This window comes from Danio rerio, chromosome 6, assembly GCF_052040795.2.
Source record: "Danio rerio strain M-AB ecotype USA chromosome 6, GRCz13ab, whole genome shotgun sequence".
NCBI lineage: Eukaryota > Metazoa > Chordata > Actinopteri > Cypriniformes > Danionidae > Danio > Danio rerio.
This window is the reverse complement of record NC_141026.1, coordinates 54,145,651-54,164,560: the sequence shown is the minus strand read 5'-3', so window position 1 is coordinate 54,164,560 and position 18,910 is coordinate 54,145,651. Positions and strand designations below refer to the sequence as shown.

The 18,910-nt window shown below is 36.5% G+C and overlaps 1 long non-coding RNA gene across 14 annotated transcripts in view; it reads right to left on the bottom strand.

The window, feature by feature from the left end:
• The window catches only part of LOC141386368 (uncharacterized), a 183,896-nt gene that overhangs the window by 36,646 nt on the left and 128,340 nt on the right, over positions 1 to 18,910 (bottom strand). For 10 of the 14 annotated variants that reach the window (XR_015494233.1, XR_015494230.1, XR_015494232.1 and 7 more), the window contains one exon: positions 11,865 to 12,002. This is a non-coding gene — a long non-coding RNA (uncharacterized LOC141386368). Of the gene's footprint in view, positions 1 to 2,144; positions 2,298 to 6,087; positions 6,151 to 11,864; positions 12,003 to 18,910 lie in introns of all 14 variants that reach the window. The other 4 variants (XR_015494231.1, XR_015494228.1, XR_015494225.1 and 1 more) reach the window with 2 other exon arrangements.

The following is an 18,910-nucleotide window of genomic DNA, read 5'->3' as shown; positions in this document are numbered from 1 at the left end:
ATCTCGGCAACAGCTGGAGGTTTATTGTACACAGCATGTTACTGCAATGTTTACAGAGCTGGTCCTATACTTCCAGTTTTCTTCCCACCGCAGCCTCGCTTTGGTTCTTTAAAATGGTGGCCGCGTGAAATAAGCATATTGGTTATTGTTTCTGTGCCGTCTCGTTCTGTCCCATTCCTGTTTCCAGGTTGCCCTGCCCTAATTGGACGTGCTGCGTGCGTGCGCTGTGGTTAATGCTCGGAGAACGCAGCATCTTTTGAAAAGAAAAAAGATGGAGTCAGATCGCTGGGGGGACAGATGCAGAGCTTTTCAGAGAATGTGGCGTTCTTTTTGTAGTGCTTTTTCCTTGTTGATTATAAATTGTAAACCTTAAGGTGCTCTCCACCTTTTCCTCTCCCCTCCTTATTGTGACTGTCATACATTTTGTCCGATAAAGCTGTAAGCTGAGCGCTGTAGGGGTTGAGTGCCATTTACCTTGACACTGATTTTCTCCTGTTTTTGGTTTAGTTAAGGAGTAAGGGTAGTATTTGTAATTTATTTTCTGCATTTCTTTTGGTTCATTAGGTAAGTTATCTTCGGGTGGAGTTAGTTAATATTTTGTTTGTTATTTTGGCCTTGCTCAGCCCTGAAGCTATTTCTGTTTCAATTCTTTGTTTCTTGTAAATACAAACTTTTTCCATCTTCTCACAATAAAAAAAACCTCTAAGGTCACATAAAATCATAAACCTGCTAACTATTTATTTATTTTCTTTAACTTTTATGTTCGACTTCAGCCCCAGACATTTGAGATCGTAACACGGAGGGCCCTATCATACACCTGGCGCAATGTGGCGCAAGGCACGGCGCAATAGTCTTTTACTACTTTAAGCTTGGCGCAAGGGTCATTTTGAGGTGTTGCGCCACACTGTTTAAATAGCAAATGCATTTGCCCTCAAATTTGCGTCTATAGGCGTTCAGGTCTAAAAAAGCAGGCGTGTTTCGGCGTGTTGCTATTTTGAGAAACTGTAAATAGTCTGTTCTTTAAACCAGAACAAAGTCGGTCTATTGTCTGGAGCAAAGTGCGCATGGCTTACACACTACACACATGATGCAGAGCAATACGTAAATATCTTTACATATGAAAAAGATATAATATCTTAAAGATATATATATAATAAGGATATATATATAGGATATAAATATAAATGATTAAAATATTACAAAACATATTAATTTCTAGCCTACATGAATTTAAAAACCACTGCCTTCATACTTTCTTCATCTCGGGAGGCTTTTTCAGTTCATTTAATTTGCTTTTGTATAATGTTATTATTATTAGCAGTATTATTTATTATATCCGTATTTATATTTGTTTTATTAAAAACAAGCTTACATTTTTCCACCTGTCAAATTTTAAACCATATGGGGCATAGCAGGTGTATTTGGAAATAACTAATTTTGACCACACTTAGTCATTATTGTTCATTTATTCGTTTGCTAGAAATTAGAACTGAATTTAGAAATAGTTTTGAAACAAATCTTTGCGATTAACAAACAAAATTAATTATTTATAGGCTAATTGATGTCTGTGCGGTAAGGTTTCCCTATCCACAAGAGCAAAAGCGAAAGTGAACTTACTTTACGTCATGTTAATAGCAATGCGCTTATGGCGAGACGCAGCTGGCTCTTAAAGGGAATGGGAGATGAGGCTCTAATTGTTTTTTTTCTTAAATCACACCTATAACTCATTAAGAAAATGAACTCAAACTATTTAGACCGTGCACCATGACGCAAAGCGGATTTTCCCGTCCTTAAATTAGCAAAAATGCGTTCTGACACGCCCTGAAAGCATTTGCGCCCTGCGTTTTGTGTTCTGCGCATGGACTGTCAAAATAGAGCCCAAAATGTTAGTCAGATTTTTGATCATTCAAAACAAGCTATAATTCACTCCCAAGCTTGACGTATCATTACTCTAGCTATTTAAGGCTATCATAACAAGCTTCTTCAGTCATGAGTGTTGCACGTACATATTGCATGTTTTTCATTGTAGTTGTTGTTTTATGTATGATTTAATCTAGACAAATCCCGATAATGACCTATTTTGGATGCAGATCAGCTGAAAGGTGTCAAGCGTGCATGCCTAATAAGTGTACTCATTGACTAACCTCCAGAAATGTTGTATAACCCAGCTTGAGTTGAGCGAGGGACGTGTTTAAATAGGCCGAGTCTCTCATGTGGCCACTGACGCTAGTGTCCTAAAAGAGGAACCGTTTTTAGAGCAGGATCTGCTTCAAAACGACATCTAGTATATCAGCGCCCTAGGAAACATAACACAATGACACAATATCAGACCGCACAAGCAAATGCTGAGATTACATCTGTGCAGTGTTGCTTAACTCCATCAGTGTAACAAGATTAGAGAATTTACTGAAAAAAATGAGGGTGAAGCCAACAGGATTCAGGATTTAGCAGTGTTTCAATAACTGAATTGATGCGGGTCTAAACAAAAAGCTGTTACATAATAAGCACTTGAGAGATACCGGCAAGAAAAGTGAAAGATTTGATGGAGTGAGAAATAAACATGAGTGCATTTTTTTTCTTTTAAGTTTTAGCACATTTTTCTTATTTTTTTTAAACTGCCTTGTTTTTATTTAGTAACTTTATTTACTCTCTTTTAATAAATAATTATTTCAGTTAGCCAATGTACACTACTGGTCAAAAGTTTGGGTTCAGTTAGATTTTTAAATGTTTTAAAATAAGCTTCTCCTGCTCACCAAGGCTGCAATTATTTAATCAAAAATACAGTACAAATTGTAAAATCTTATTGCATTATAAAATAACTGTTTAATTTAATTTAATATTTTTTTTCTAGTGATTTTAAAGATGAATTGTCAGCTTCATTACTACAGTCTTCAGCATCACATGATCCTTCAGAAATCACTCCTATATAAATAACTATTATTGTTATTACTCTTATTATTACTAGAGAAATAATTTCATTTAAAACTACATACTATTAATCAAATTTTAATAAATATTTTAAAAAAATTAATATTATTTTTAATATAAAAAATTATTAATATTTAGCTTTACTAGAGTTGTTTATTTAATATTTAATAAATAAATAAATAAACAATATTTAATGCTTATTTTTGCTTTAAATAAATCAGTTTTTAAAAAAAGATTTTAAAAATCTTAGTTCTTGTGATCGATAACAAATTTGGTCTTTTTTTTTGGCTAATATGACGTTAAAAAATGTGACTATTTATTTACAAAAAAACTAAAAACAAAATGTTAATTTTTTTATATATACAAATATTCAGACTTTTTTTTAATTTCAGTTAATTTTATTTCAGTTAGTTTAACTAGTTTAGAAAGTAACTATTTAAGTTAGCCAAATTTCTAATTTTGCTTCAATTTGCTTTATATTTATTTATATTTATTTTTTATATATTTACATTTTCCAAAGTTATTTATTTAATATCTTAATAAATTTATTCATTTATCTTACCCAATTCACCTATAGCGCATGTATTGGACAATGGGGGAAACCAGAGCACCCAGAGTAAACCCACGCCAACACGAGGAGAACATGCAAACTCCACGGAAATGGCAACTGACCCTCATCAATCATTCATTTTTTTTCCGGCTTAGTCCCTTTTTTAATCAGGGGAATGAACAGCGGAATGAACCGCCAACTTATCCAGCATGTTTTTATGCAGTGGATTCCCTTCCAGCCGCAACCCACCTCTGGGAAACACCCATACACACTCATTCACACTACGGACAATTTAGCCTACCCAATTCACCTGTACCGCATGTCTTTGTACTGTGGGGGAAACCGAAGCACCTGAAGGAAACCCACTCAAACGTATGGAGGAGATGCTCCACTCCACACAGAAACGCCAACTGACCCAGCCGAGGCTCGAACCAGCGACCTTCTTGCTGTGAGGCGACAGAACTACCCACTGCGCCACTGCATCGCCATGAAGGCCATGTTTAGCATTTTTAACATTGTATTTATCAAGCTATAATGAAGTTGATTTATGATAATAAAAGATATCTAAACATGAAAGTATATGAAAGTATATCTAAATATTATTAGTACATAACTTAAAATAAAAGCAAGGTGAAGAAAATATCACTTGTTATTTTACATGCAAACATTATATTCTTCTTTGTTTTACTTTATATAATTACATATTAAATTAAATATAAAATACAAAAAAAAAAAAAAAGATAAATGAATCATTTATGAAATAAATGATATTTTATGTGCTGACACATTGGGACGCTGACAGCACAAAGAGGATTTCTATTTTAATGGCAGTCCATTTATAAAAGACGAGGTGGTTTAAATGTATGGAGGTTGTCAAAATGCATCAGATTTGATTTAGATTAGATTTTAAGGACACCAGAATCTTGACTTTGTATTCAAAATGTTCAAAAACCTCAACCTTGTAGTACACATTTCAGTAGGATTATAAGATTAGCAGTGAATCTGTCAATTTCAGAAAGCATGAATGGTAAATTGGTGAATTGTGTGGTGTAGTATGAGCAGATCTGTGAGTTCCTCTTCCTGCTGTTCACACAGACAGACACAAACACACACACACACACACACACACACACACACACTAAACACCTGAAATGAGGCGTGACTCAGTGGACACTGAATGGCACACAGTGTGAGCGGGTCTGTGGAGGTCAAGAGCCCGTCTGTCTGCTGTTCACACACATCACTCACACACCATCCAGATTGTGGGATCACGTCTATCACATCATGTTTATCAGTCTTTTTTTAGACATGACTAATGCCAGTTTGGCTGTCAAATAGCTATGGTGGTTATTATATTATATTATATTATATTATATTGCGAAACAGTGGCTCATTGGTTAGCACTGTCGCCTCACAGCAATAAAGTCGCTGGTTCGAGTCCCGGCTGGGTCAGTTGGCATTCTGTGTGGAGCTTGCATGATCTCCCAGTGTTGGTATAGGTTTCCTCCAGGTGCTCCGGTTTCCCCCACAGTCCAAAGACATGTGCTATAGGTGAAAAAAATAAACTAAAATGGCCGTAGTGTATGAGTGTAAATGAGGAGGTGTGGATGTTTCCCAGTACTGGGTTGCAGCTGGAAGGATCTCCGCTGTGTAAAACATATGCTGGATAAGTTGGCGGTTCATTACGCTGTGGCAACCCCTGATGAATAAAGGGGCTAAGCCGAAGGAAAATGAATGAATATTATATTATTATATTACAACACAACTGTCTGGAATACCTAACTCTGATTGGTCAGTCATGACATTCCAAGGTATGTTATTCCCAGATAACAGTTGCTGAAACTAATAACACAGGCTAATCCGGATACTGAGAATCATCTTGACTGTCAGTGAATACATTCACATCCATATTTATATGCTTGTCTTTCACGGAGCTATTAATGTCATCTTATTATTGTTAAGTTAGTGTATACTCCGTTCAGCCGTTTTCATTTCAGTTTTGCGTTTAATTAAAGGATTAATAAAATATTAAGGCTCAGAACAATGTTTTGTGTCTAAGTGTCAAGTGATAAGCAAGATAAAGTCCATCCAGATAGTTGATTTCGCAGAATAAAGACTGATAAGCCTGTGTCAAGGACATCCATATATTTCCCAAACTACAATGTTTCACCATTTTTTTTACATTTCATATATTCTGTTTATTCTGATCCCTAATCCCAATAGCTAAACCTAACTACTACCTTAGTAACTTTTAATAAGCAACAAATTAGGCGTTTACTGAGGCAAAATTATAATGTCTTATTAATTAATTGTACCCATTGACTTCTATAGTACACGACCTGACAAAAGTCATTATCCAAGTAGGAACAACAAAATAACTTGACTTCTAATTGATCATTTGGTATCAGAAGTGGCTTATATGGAAGGCAAAGACCTCTGGATTATGCTTATTCCACCAAAATAAAATTTGATCATGCGTTGATTTGAAATTATTTAATTAGGACAGTAAGATCTGACTTTGCTTTGACAAGTCTTGTCACTTAACAGAAATAATGTACATTATGGAATAGGAATCCAACAATATGGTTAGCCCATGGTTCAATACATACCTTGCTTTTTTAACACGGTTTTCGGTTCGGTTCGGTTCGGTTCTCATGGCTTTTTGTTTTATTCTACAGGCAAGAGGAACAGTAAGAGGTTAAAGAGAAAAAAATAAGAACGATTTATTCCAGTACTCATATTATTTTACTTAAAAGCCAAGAAATGTACATTAGTTCTGAGTGTATTGTATAAAAAAATTAACACTGAAATCTCACAGCTGCTGGTAGCCCATGTACAAACTGGGGAACACATAAAATCCTAAACTTTGAAAATAAACATACATGTGAAGTTAATAAAGATAAATTGGCTCTTTCAAATAAACATATTTGTATTTGTATAAACATAAATAAATAAACCATCTTAATTATCTCGGTGCTGAAAAAATGCAAGACTGGAGCCTGTAACGCGGATCGAGTGCTTTTATAAAATGACAAAAGCCCACATCTCCAATCACCGAAAACGGCTGCAAATCTTTAGCAATAAACACCCGCACAGTCTTTGTTATTTTTTATGTGTCTCTCAGAACCAGTTGGGTATGTTTGCTTGAAGGATTCAGCGAGGGATTGTTGCTATTTGGAGGACTTTATTACCTTCCCTGTTATCCTGCCTTCAGACAGTGATATTGCTGGGTGATGGCGCTGCAGATGTGCAGTCATGGTTATATGTGTAAAACAATGCTTGCATACAGTTATTTTTTGTTCACCGTTTTTTTTTCTTTTAAAGGCATTATTCTTACCAACAAAACCGAAATGTCCTCACACCGCAGATTTGAAAGAGGCCGGCGCTTTCTCGTACTGTTGCCTCACTTCGCCGGCGCTTCCTTGTACTGTTGCCTCAACCTCATTTCACCGCCACTTGCCATGTTAAATTGTGGAAAGATGGTCAAGCGCCCCCTAACTTTAGAGAATAGTGATTGGATATTTACTTGTGGGGAGGAGTTTCCTCATCTCAGCTTATGGACTTACAGGCACACACAGTCAATTCGAGGAGATATAAAACACACATAAACTATTTAAACGCAAAACCGAGAAAACCGCATTTCACAAGCGTGTATTGAACCGTGGAGGTCATACCGTACAGTTCAATATTATATTGAGAACCGTGGCATCTTTTTTTTACTTTGGAAGTCAATGGGTGCCAGCTACCAGATTTTATAATACCAGATTTTATGATATCTTCTTTTGTATTCAACAGAAGAAAGAAACCCATAAAGGTTTAAAAACCACAAGAGAAAGAATAAATGATGAGGCAATTTTAATTTTTGAATGATCTATCCTTTTAAGATGCTTTAAGGGATTCAATATATTGATCTCCCAGCTGTTTATGTTCACTTGAGACACCAAGATGGACATTTTGACATAATGTCTGTGTCTTTGACATTTAAAGCTCAACAAGGGATTGCATACTACCTTATGAAGCAGCTTTGTGTAAAATTCCCAATGCAGAAACACAATGAAAGGAGCTGACAAAAAAAAAAATAGCAAAGTGCAACCTTTTGGTCTTAGTATGAAGCCTTATGAAAAAAAGTATGTATGCGACACATGCGAGTGAATAAACAACATAAAGTCATTTCTGGGTGAACTATCCCTTTAAGATGCCAATAGCAGGCTCACCAGGGAATAACACAAATCTGTGGAATTAATCCCAGATTTCACCTCACTAGGTTTGCGTGCATTTGTAAATCCGAAATTTCGTAGTGACCCACATGACCTGACAACAAATATGCTGCGACTGGAGTTAAATGCCAAAAAAGCAGAGCTTAAGCAAGTGGAAGTTAGCATATATTATGAATACAAGAGAGACAGTGAAAGAGAGATAAACGTGTGGCACTATGTTGATATTAAAAGCTGTTAGAGGGATTGGCCTGTGGACACAGCGCTTTGTAAATCCGGTAAGTGGATTTTGCAATACAGTGATAGACTGAGCGTTTCTGCTTGGTTGGTAAAATGATGTGATCAAGCCAAGCTTTGATACGACACGCCCCCCTAATAGAGAAGCAGACAATCACTTGGCCAGGCCAGTAGCCAGCCTGGGAAAGGAGTTTTTGTTTGGCTTTCTTTTTTTCCAGTTATTCACCTCATTTTGTATTTAAATACTGTATTTTAGTGACATCTTAAGCATCTTAAGCTTTTTGTCCATTAAAATATTTACTCGTTGGTTATTTTTTTTTTTCAAATTGCTTACCATATTGTTTTACTGAAGTATTTATGCACAAATCTATATTTATTTTAAACGGTAAGCTTTATATTTACTGTTTAACAAATAATGTTTTGAGATTTAAGTGTTTTAAATGTACAATTTGGAATAAAGAAATATGTTAAGGAAAATGCTCGTGTAGTAGTACAGTACAAATGTATTCACCTTATTCTCAGCTGTCGAGCGGGCGCTGCCATTTGAATCTTTTTGTCTCGCGACTTCCGGTCACATTCACTTCCATTCATTTTTTGACGTTAACAACTGCTCGTTACGCTGCTTGATGTTGCAATTCAATATTTTCTTATTATAATATGCTACTTGGTCTGTGTAGTCATGCAAACATTTGTTTGTTGAGCAAGTAGTTTGGCCATTTTCTGCCGTTTATTATTCCTAGTCATTTCTCCCATAGGCGACTGAATCGGAAGTTCTAAGACAATCGCGAAAACAGGCGCACTTCCGCATTTTAGAATAAGGTCAATAAGAGCATCAATCTGTCCGAAATCTTTGTAAAATCATTTTTATTTATTAAGCTAATAAACTGCATTCAACTTTGCTTAGAACTCTGAATTTAGCCATTTGAATAATCATAATAAACATAATAGTAATATTAATAAGTTAATCTTGATTTTTCCAGCCTCTCTTCTAAAAAAATAATTCGAAGATTTGTGGACAACCACAATAGACTAGTAAAAATACAATTAAAATAGTCATTAGGATGGACTAGTTTATTAAGATTATGAATGAAATTTCAGACTTATACAGGGATAAACGCTAATATTGTTTTCAAATAGTCCTTGTGGAAAAGATTTTGCCCCATCAAAAAAATTTAAATGAGAAACTTCTTAGCCACATGTGTCAAATCAAGCAAACCCTAGTCGTATATACACATTATTTAAAAATAACTTTTCCTCAAAAAAAAAAGACAAGCTTTAAAAATTATAATAACTAAATGTATACGCAACAGTCTGTCCAGGGGTCTGATTTATACAATATGCATAGAAACCTTCCTAAAATACACCAGAATATATTTAATTCGTGTATGAATGATTATGGCCATTTGATGATTGGAAAGTGGTTAATTAAGTCAATATGTAACTTAAATTTGTAAACATAGAGTTTACTTACAGTGGCGCATGTTCTTCTGTCAAGTTTGTTTTTTATAGATCTCAACCTCTGCTTGGGACATATCAACGTTGTTTTGTGCTCGTGCCACATTAAGCTTTTCACTCATCATAGCACACGTGCTGCTGATGATGTGACCATAAAAGTGATTTGATTTCTAAGTCATATAAATATTAATAGTCAGTGTCCTTGTCATATATGGTCTAAAATACATGAAGAACTTTTAAACAAATGCTATTGTCCTTCATTCATTTTCTTTTCAGCTTAGTCTCTTTATTAATCAGGGGTCGCAAAAATGGAATGAACTGCCAACTTATCCAGCATGTGTTTTATGCAGCGGATGCCTTTCCAGCTGCAAACCATCACTGGGAAACACCCAGACACTCTCATTCCACACATACACTACGGACAGTTTAGCTTACCCAATTCACCTGTACCGCATGTCTATGGGGGAAACCGGAGCACCCGGAGGAAACCCACATGAGCGCAGGGAGAACATGCAAACTCCTCACAGAAACGCCAACTGGTCGAGCCAGGGCTCAACCCAGAGACCTTCTTGCTGTGAGGCAATTGTGCTACCTACTTCGCCACCGTGCTGCCTTTCAATGTTTATATTTTTTAAATAGGAGTGTTGGGAGTAATGAGCCTGAATATAGCGAGTATAATTCTTATTGTAAGAAGTTATCAGAGTGGCTTCAAAGAGGAAGAGACTGCACAACTTAAGAGGAGAACCAGGAGTGTGGAGATTGTTGAATGAATCTAAAAGGTTAAGAGAATTGAGTTAAAAGTGGTATGGGCATTATCTAACATAATGAACGAGCACTATGATGTTAACAATTATTTTGAGGAAGGGGTAAATGAAGATTCAGGCAAATGTCTGCAGTGATAACAGTAGAAATGTTTGTGAGGATTTGGTTATTTGTAGTTTGTTGCTGTTGTCAGCTCCAGAGAGGAGCTGAAAAAGGGGAAATTGTGAGGGAAAATGAATTCATTTCTATTGCTTTTGTGTCTTTGTTTTTTATTGGAAAAAATAAAGACACAAAATTATAAAAAAAAATAATTTCTTTTCTTCCAAAAATGGTAAATAGGGCAATAAATCATTTTGTTGAGATGGATTGCTGGTGATTGGATGGGTGCTTGCCCCAAAGGGTATATTTAGATGAACATAGGAAAATTAAGACCCGTTTAAAATGATTTAAGACCTAAAATCTTTCCAACAGATTGTAGATCAAATCAATATAACGTTCCAAAATCCAATTTCTATAAATATCTACAATTTTTTTAAAACCAAAGATGGACAAAGGAGAGCTGAGATCCAAAACAACAGAGATTGAATACCTTTTACTGAATTCACCTTGTTTAAAAGGATTGATAACAAGGACTTATGACACTTTGTCTAACAATTGCACTTCTGCCTGGTTAGGACTTAAAGATGTTTGGGAGAAGGATATTGGTCAAACTATTGAAGAAAATGACTGGGAAATTGTATGTGATAATATATATCTGAAGTGTACCTCTCTTGGGATCCATGAGCTTAATTTTAAATTTTTTAATAGGATCAACTTTACTCCAATACGTATAAAGAAAATGTTTGCCAATGCCACAGACCTGTGTTCAAATGTAAAAAAGATAAAGGTACATTCATTCATAGTTTTTGGGACTGTGACAAAATTTTGCCATTTTGGAAGAAAATACATAAGGTACTGGAAAATATTCTTAAGCTAAATTGACATGACCCCAGCTTTGTACTTATTGAATCTTAATGCAAATAATCTGTTTGAAAAAAGATGCATTCCAGTTATTTATTGTATCGGTATATTTAGCTAAAAAATGTATTTTGCTACTCTGGTCTGCATCACAGGCTCCATCTTTTAAAATGTGGTTATCACAGATTGCTACATGGCTACCATTAGAAAAACCTACCTATGACAAACATAAAAAATCTGAAAGATTTTGCTCAATTTGGTATCCCCTTTGGGAGTACATAAAAGAGCTCTCTTAAATTAACACAGCATCCTTGACATTCATTTACACTTTTTGTTATAACCTACACTTAAAGACTACTCTAAGATGATGTAATTGTACTTCTAATTATTCTTTACCTATTTATTTATTTTTTACACTTTCACTCTCAAGACTGTACATTCTCTGTGATATATTAAAACATTTTGATGTTATTGTTTTGTGAATATGGGCATACAATAATAAAAAAAAAATTATAATAATGATTTAAGACCTACAAGACTATATTGCAGTGAATTGCATGTTGCATTGCAACATTGGCAGCAATTGTTGGGTCGTTCAAAACCATGCAACACTCCCCTGGCTATGGGCCTGTTGGTCTTGAGAGTGTGTGGCACTTTTCAACGCAAATGCCACTTTCTTTAATCAAATAACCATATATTTACTATAATTACCTTAGTTGAAGTACTATTAAGTAATTAAAGTATGAAGAGCTCTGGCAAACCTTATGCTGCTGCTCTGGACGAGACGCTGGTGGCTGAAAGTGAGTCTGCAGATTTGAAAGTGTTTTCTGGCACACATCAGCTTGACCTGGATGCCAGTTGAGCTCCACTTTTACAAGTTGCTTTCAGAATAAGACGAGCTGTTAATAAAAAATGCAGACAATTGGATCAGAAAATATAGGCCATCCACACTGCGCCGCTCCACAGGAATGAAACATCACACATGAGATCTCTGTTTGTCCTAGACAGAGGTTAAATGAAGATCAAAGAGGATTTTAAGTCAAAGAGGAACCGTTTTAAGCATCAAAACAATACATTTGTTAAACAGCTTTATATTTATATTTTGTATATTAGAACGTGTCCCTTTTCATTATATTTTATCTGAGCAAAAAATAAATAAATAATAAAATTAATTCCATTTGGACCATGATACTGGGATTGTTAGGATGCACTCATACTATGCTATCCGAATCGTGCCCGGGCTCATTTCCCGGTTCGTTTGACAAGTGTGAGTGCTCCGCATTGTGCCCAGGCACAGTTCAGTTGGTTACTTAGGGTGCTTTCACACCTGTGAATCGATTCAGTTGTTCCGAAACAGAGATTACAATTGTTACATTGTTGCTCTTTGCTCTTGGAGCGGTTCGCTTTCACATTGCAAAGTTTCTAATCTGACCAAAAGAGCTAAAACAAGTCACGTGCGAGTAAACTCTCCTCACATTGGTCAGAGTGTCAGGGTTTATTTTGCAGCGTCCCGCTCAGCTGTCAGGAGAGGTGGTGGTTTGGTGGTGATTGACAGGGTGCGCGCGCGCGACGTGTCTGAGGAGAGACGCAGTGGGGAGGGGTGAGAAGGGTGTGCGACGATGCCTACTTGAGGACCGGGAGGGAGACGCGAGATTACCGGGAGATCATCACTCGTTTGCGGGCATCCGGAGACTCGCGAAACTTCCCGCCATACTCATAAATCTCTCTTCATATAGCCGTAAGCCTATTACATATCCATAAAACACTGTGATATAACCGCGCTCGGATCGGATCGCTTTCTCACTGCAATTGAACCGCTTCAGGCTTTGTTTCAATCACAAGCACACTTCGGCACGGTTCAAGGCAATCCTAAATTTTTATCTCCCGTGTTTTGTTTATAATATTGAGTTTATATCTAATAATTCAATTGTGAGTTTCAATCTCACCACTTATAAATTCGAGTTACATTCACATCTCATATGTTGGTGTTTATGACTCACAACTATCGTGAATATCACATAATTGTGTATTCATGTCTTATAGTTATCATTTGTATCTGAAACTTCTGATTTTATCACTCATGTCACTCAAATCTCACAATGTTTTATATTAGGCAGGTTTTATTTCTAAATTCTGAGTTTGTGTATAATAGTGAATTGACATCTTTTGATTGAAATTAACAGATATTACGGGTGCTTTCACACTTTTTAGACTTTTGTTTTTTGAACCTAGCGCATTTGCCCAGTTAGCGCAGTTCATTTGGCGTATGTGAATCCAGCAATCATGCTCGGTTTCTCGCCAAAACAAACGGTCCGACATCACCTGAATGAGGTGGTCGTTAGACGAACTCTGGAGCAGATCGATTGTAGCGAGAAAGAAATACGATCCGAACCAGGCTATATCACAGATAATTATGAATATGTAATAGGCATATACGGCTATGAAGAGAGAATTATGAGTAGGGCGGAATGTCATTCCTACCGATAAATGTGCGTTTTAGGTCAAATATGAAAGTGAAAGCATGTTAACTATTTTGAAAATCGACTGAACATCAGTATTGGTTTATCTGTAATTTCTCTCTATATTGTGATGCCGATAATGCATAAGCCAATATACATTTATATATTTATATTTGGTGATGATGTCCGTGGGTGTCACCATTCAAAATTAAAGCACAGCTTTTCGCTTATAATGTCTTACTGCTCATTGTAATAAATCAAATTAAAGACGTATTATAGCTGAGTGGGACGCTGCAAAATAAACCCTGAAACTCTGACCAACCTAAGGAGAGTTTACTCACACATGACTTGTTTTAGCTCTTTTGGTCCATTTAGAAACTTTGCCGTGTGAAAGTAAACCGCACCAAGAACAAAAATAAACATTGTATAATTTTAATCCCTGTTTCAGAACAAAAGAATCGATCCACCGGTGTGAAAGCAGTCTAGCATTTCCTTGCACTATTCAGAATTAAAAAAACATCTGGAAAACAAGACTGGAAAAAAAACTGTAAAACCGTTAATAAAGTACTTAAAATACTTCTTTGTATTTTCATACTGTGGTGGAAATTAGCATCACAAAGTGTCAAAAAGTCAGGATAACAAATGTTTTTATTTCATCGGTTTATTTTTATTGGTTCATCAAGTTTCAACACATTTTTAGTTAGTTCAATTTAATATATTAAGTCAGTTTGAGATGACTGGAAAAGTTCATTTGATTAACCCATCACTGGGAAACATCCACACACACACTCATTTACACACATACACTATGGCCAATTTAGTTTATTCAATTCACTGATAGTGCATGTCTTTGGACTTGTCTGGGAAACCGGAGCACCCGAAGGAAACCCACATCAACACTGGGAGAACATGCAAACTCCACACAGACATGCCAACTGACCCAGCTGAGGTTTGAGCCAGCGACCTTCTTGCTGTGAGGCGATTGTGCAACCCACTGCACCACCGTGATGCCACAGCCAATTTAGTTCATCCAATTTACTTACAGAGCATATCTTTGGACTGTGGGGAAAACTGAAGCACCCAGAAGAAACCCCTGCCAACACAGAAAGAACATGCAAACTCCATATAGAAACGCCTTCTGGCCCAACTGGGACTTGAACCAGCAACCTTCCTGCTGTGAGGCGACAGTGCTGCTAAAAACAAGCCACAACTCAACATAAACTGAAATGCTTCTCATTCAACTCTTGCATAAACATTGATCTGAACAATGATCTACGTTGATAATACAAACAGCTTCAAGAAGACTCTCCTTTACACCACAGGAAAATAACAGCTTTGAAAAGCATGAAGGTGTCTTAATAATCTTCAGCTGAACTGTTTCTTTAAATAGCATCAAACAATACTCCTGAGCGTTCACAAACTGACACTAAACCGTAAAAGGGTTGCCCTCTCATCCTTCCCTCATGCACCCCAGAATATCAATGCATCTGAAGCCAACGTGGAGCAACATCCTCAACACGTGTGTGTGTGTGTGTGTGTGTGTGTGTATGTGTGTGTGTGTGTATGCGTCTGAATCTCAGCAGTCACGTGTTCAAACATCTCCCAGATGCAATGAGCCACCTGAAATGATCCGTTCTGCAGCCTGACATCAAAGTTACTGCGCCACTATATGAAATCTTGGATACTGCGAACGGAAGGTTGTTTTGATTTGTAGTATTCCTTACAGATTATATATGTGACCCTGGACCGCTAAACCAGTGTTATGTTACACGGGTATATTTGTGGGCACAGCCAAAGTGCCATTGCAGATTACAGAAAGTCAAATTGAAGAATTTATAAGACCATTATGTATGAAAGTTCAGACTTATACAGAGCTAAGTGCTAAGGGTTTTATTTTCTAATGACCCGGCTGGTGCAGCGGGGTCATTAGGGGTCAAAGATTTTGACTTGCCTCATTATAAAAATTTATTTTTGTTATTTCTTAGCCACATATTTTAAATAATGTGTCAAACAAGCAAATCCCAGTTGTTTACATAAATTAACATTAAAATTTTTTTATAAACTAAATGTATGCAGGTGGCACGGTGGCTCAGTCGTTCTCACTGTCGCCTCACAGCAAGGTCACTGGTTCAAGTCCAAACTGGGCCAGTTGGCATTTCTGTGTGGAGTTTGCATGTTCTCCCAGTGTTGGCATGGGTTTCCATTGGGTGCTCCGGTTTCCCCCACAGTCCAAAGATATAGCTGAATTGGAACTAAATTGGCCATAGTGTATGAGTGTGAATGTGAGTGTATGGGTCACCCAGCAACCAATGCTGGGTTGCGGCTGAAAGGGCATCCACTGCGCAAAACATTTGCTGGAATAATCGTTCATTCCGCTGTGGCGATCCCTGATAAATAAAGGACTAAAGCAAAGGAAAATTAATGTATGAATGTTTGTCTGCACAACAGCCTGTCCAGGTCAGTGTCCTCACCCTATATGGTCAATAACTACACTTTTAAACATTGTATTTATTCTATTAAAGATAATTAAGCTATTTCGAATATTACGCTATTAAACTAGCTTTTATAATATTGGTGAGTTTTGTTCAAAGTTTTATTGAGATAAACTGTTAGCGATTGGGTGTGTGTCGGGGCCTGATTGGGTAGCTTTACGTTGAAATAGGAAAATTAAGATTTGTTTAAAATGATTCAAGACCTACAAGACAATAGTTCAACTAATTTAAAGGGATACTGCGAACGGAAGGTTGTTTTGATTTGAAGTATTCCTTACAGATTATATATGTGACTATATATATATGTCTTATGTTACACGGGTACATTTGTGGGCACAGCCAAAGTGCCATTGCAGGTTACACCAAGTCAAACTGAAGGCTTTATAAGACCATTATGTATGAAAGTTCAGACTTATACAGAGCTAAATGCTAAGGGTTTTATTTTTCTAATGACCCAAAAATATACAAATCCAAAAACAAACAAAAATACTATACCCCTTTTTCAAGATTTAAGATAATTCTTTTGTGCCTCCACAATGTACCTGTAAAGTTTCAGCTCAAAACACCCATCAGATTATTTATTATAGCTTCAGAATATTGGATTTTCTGCTCTGAACACAATGTAGCTGTTTTTGTTGCCTGTGCCTTTAATGCTAGTTCTCCCCGCCCACCGTTCCCACGTGCCTATCAGAATGTGCCTCAGTCTTTGCCACAGCTGCGTCAGATAACTGACAGACATGAGGGAAGCTGATCTCATGTAACTTCTACAGTAAGAACTTTCCCAATGATGTATTTGTTCTGGAGTTAATTAAAGCTTTTCTACAATGAGTCACACACAATGTTGTTACAAAGTTCATGCACACACACACACAAGTATCAGAAGCACATACACACAGCACGCGCATTTAACTTTGCACTGTTTTTGCACGGCAAATGTGACAGGATTGTACTATGGATATCCGTTATGTTAATGTACAAAATTAACGTGATTTAACGTCCACAAACTGGGATTAAACCTTCTTTTATAATTGTACTGACATGCGGCTGTGGAGATAAAGACGGTAAAATCGCTGTAATTCATTAACATGCACTGTTTTAAAAACATTTTAAACTTGTAAAACTCATTCTTGATCACATTTGATGATGGCTGATGATCATAGAGAGCTGAACAGATCTTTTAATCCCAGTTGCATTGCGCACGTCCTGTTTTGTTGATATAATTATACAGGTTACATAGGAGACATGTTAATACGCAGCTGTCAATCAATTCGGTGGGCGGGGAAACACTCCTACGTCACGTTGCAGTTGGCCTCAAAATGGGTGGGATTTGGATCCTATTTTAACGTCGGGAATTTTAAGAAAAAATAAACTTATTGTCTTTATATCACCTCAATATGACTGTGGACACTACACCTACACACAGTCCTGTCCAAACACCTTCCAAAAGATGATTTTCATCATAGGTACCCTTTAAGACTTTAAGGCCAAAAATTTTGATTTTGAAATGTCCTACCTTTCAAGACAGTGCAGATACCTTGTGCAATGTATTATCAAAATTATTAAATTATATGTTTTGGCAAAAATCATTCTGGTATTGAGAGGCGAAATAGCAGTTTTGCAGAAGAGAATAGCTACACCTCTAGCTTTAGCATTAAATTGGGCCTGAATTACCTGAGATATCCATTTAGCTCTGAGTTTACATTGGTTGGCAGCATTAAGATCGGTTACTTGCAGAAAAATTATATTGGCCTTAAGTGATTTCAGATCTGCAAAAACCCTGCTCCTTTTAATTACATGACCAAGCCCTCTTACGTTCCAAGAGACTATATTCATGGCATAGTCAATTTCCTGCTGTAAATATATCTAAACTTACTCTTTCGCCAGTAATACGCATTGCTAAGCTTAATTTGCACAGCTTTAAAGGTCATTTTCTTAATATTTAAATTTTGTAACCCTCATATTGCATATTATTAAATAGCTGCATTTCAACCAAATACACCCCTTAGATAATAAACCATAATTGCAGATCTTATTTATGCAACTTTCAGCAATTTCTGAAAATGCACCTTTATTTAAATGAACTGTTTTTGTGTTCCAGGGTCATATATAGACTTAAGTTGATCTGTGTTTTATTTATTTTCCATCGATTTAGGCCCAACTCTACCCTTAGCCATCTCCATTACCCCTACAACTCATTTTACGCGTTCCCATGAAGGGGCAGGGGTGTCTTAATACTCTTTAGCTAGAAGGCGTAGGGCTAAGGGGAAGGGGTGAATAGCCCTTCGAACAGAGATATTTTAGGACCACACGCATAACCAAGGGGTAAGAAAATCTCCCAGAATACACCAGCCACAACGGCAGAATAGCTGCACCTGGAAGTTAGGAGATCCACAAATTAGTAATTTTTGTCATTATTACGAATTTTCACAACAAACAAGCACATGTTTTAACATATTCATAACCACGTTTGTGTATTACCGTCATGCTTAAAAAAAAAAAAAAACCTAAAATAAAAATTGCTCAAATTTAGCTATCTATAATCCCTAATAATAACTCCTGTATAGCAGTCCCACAACATTCTGAGACTTGATGACGCTCGAATACCCTGTCAGTAATGTCTAGTGGCTGAAAATTAGCATTTTACAGTGTCTGCTATAATGTAACGTTGTTTTCTTGTGTTTACGTAGATGAATATGGCCACTGTGTAATTTATGAGCTTATTGCCACATTATATCATAATGATAACATAATATATGCCTTCAGTGATCTCCTGAAGATTAATACCAAAAAATAAAACAACTGGAATAACTACAGCAGTCACCATCGTCTGATCTCATGTGAAGCATGAGATCGGGA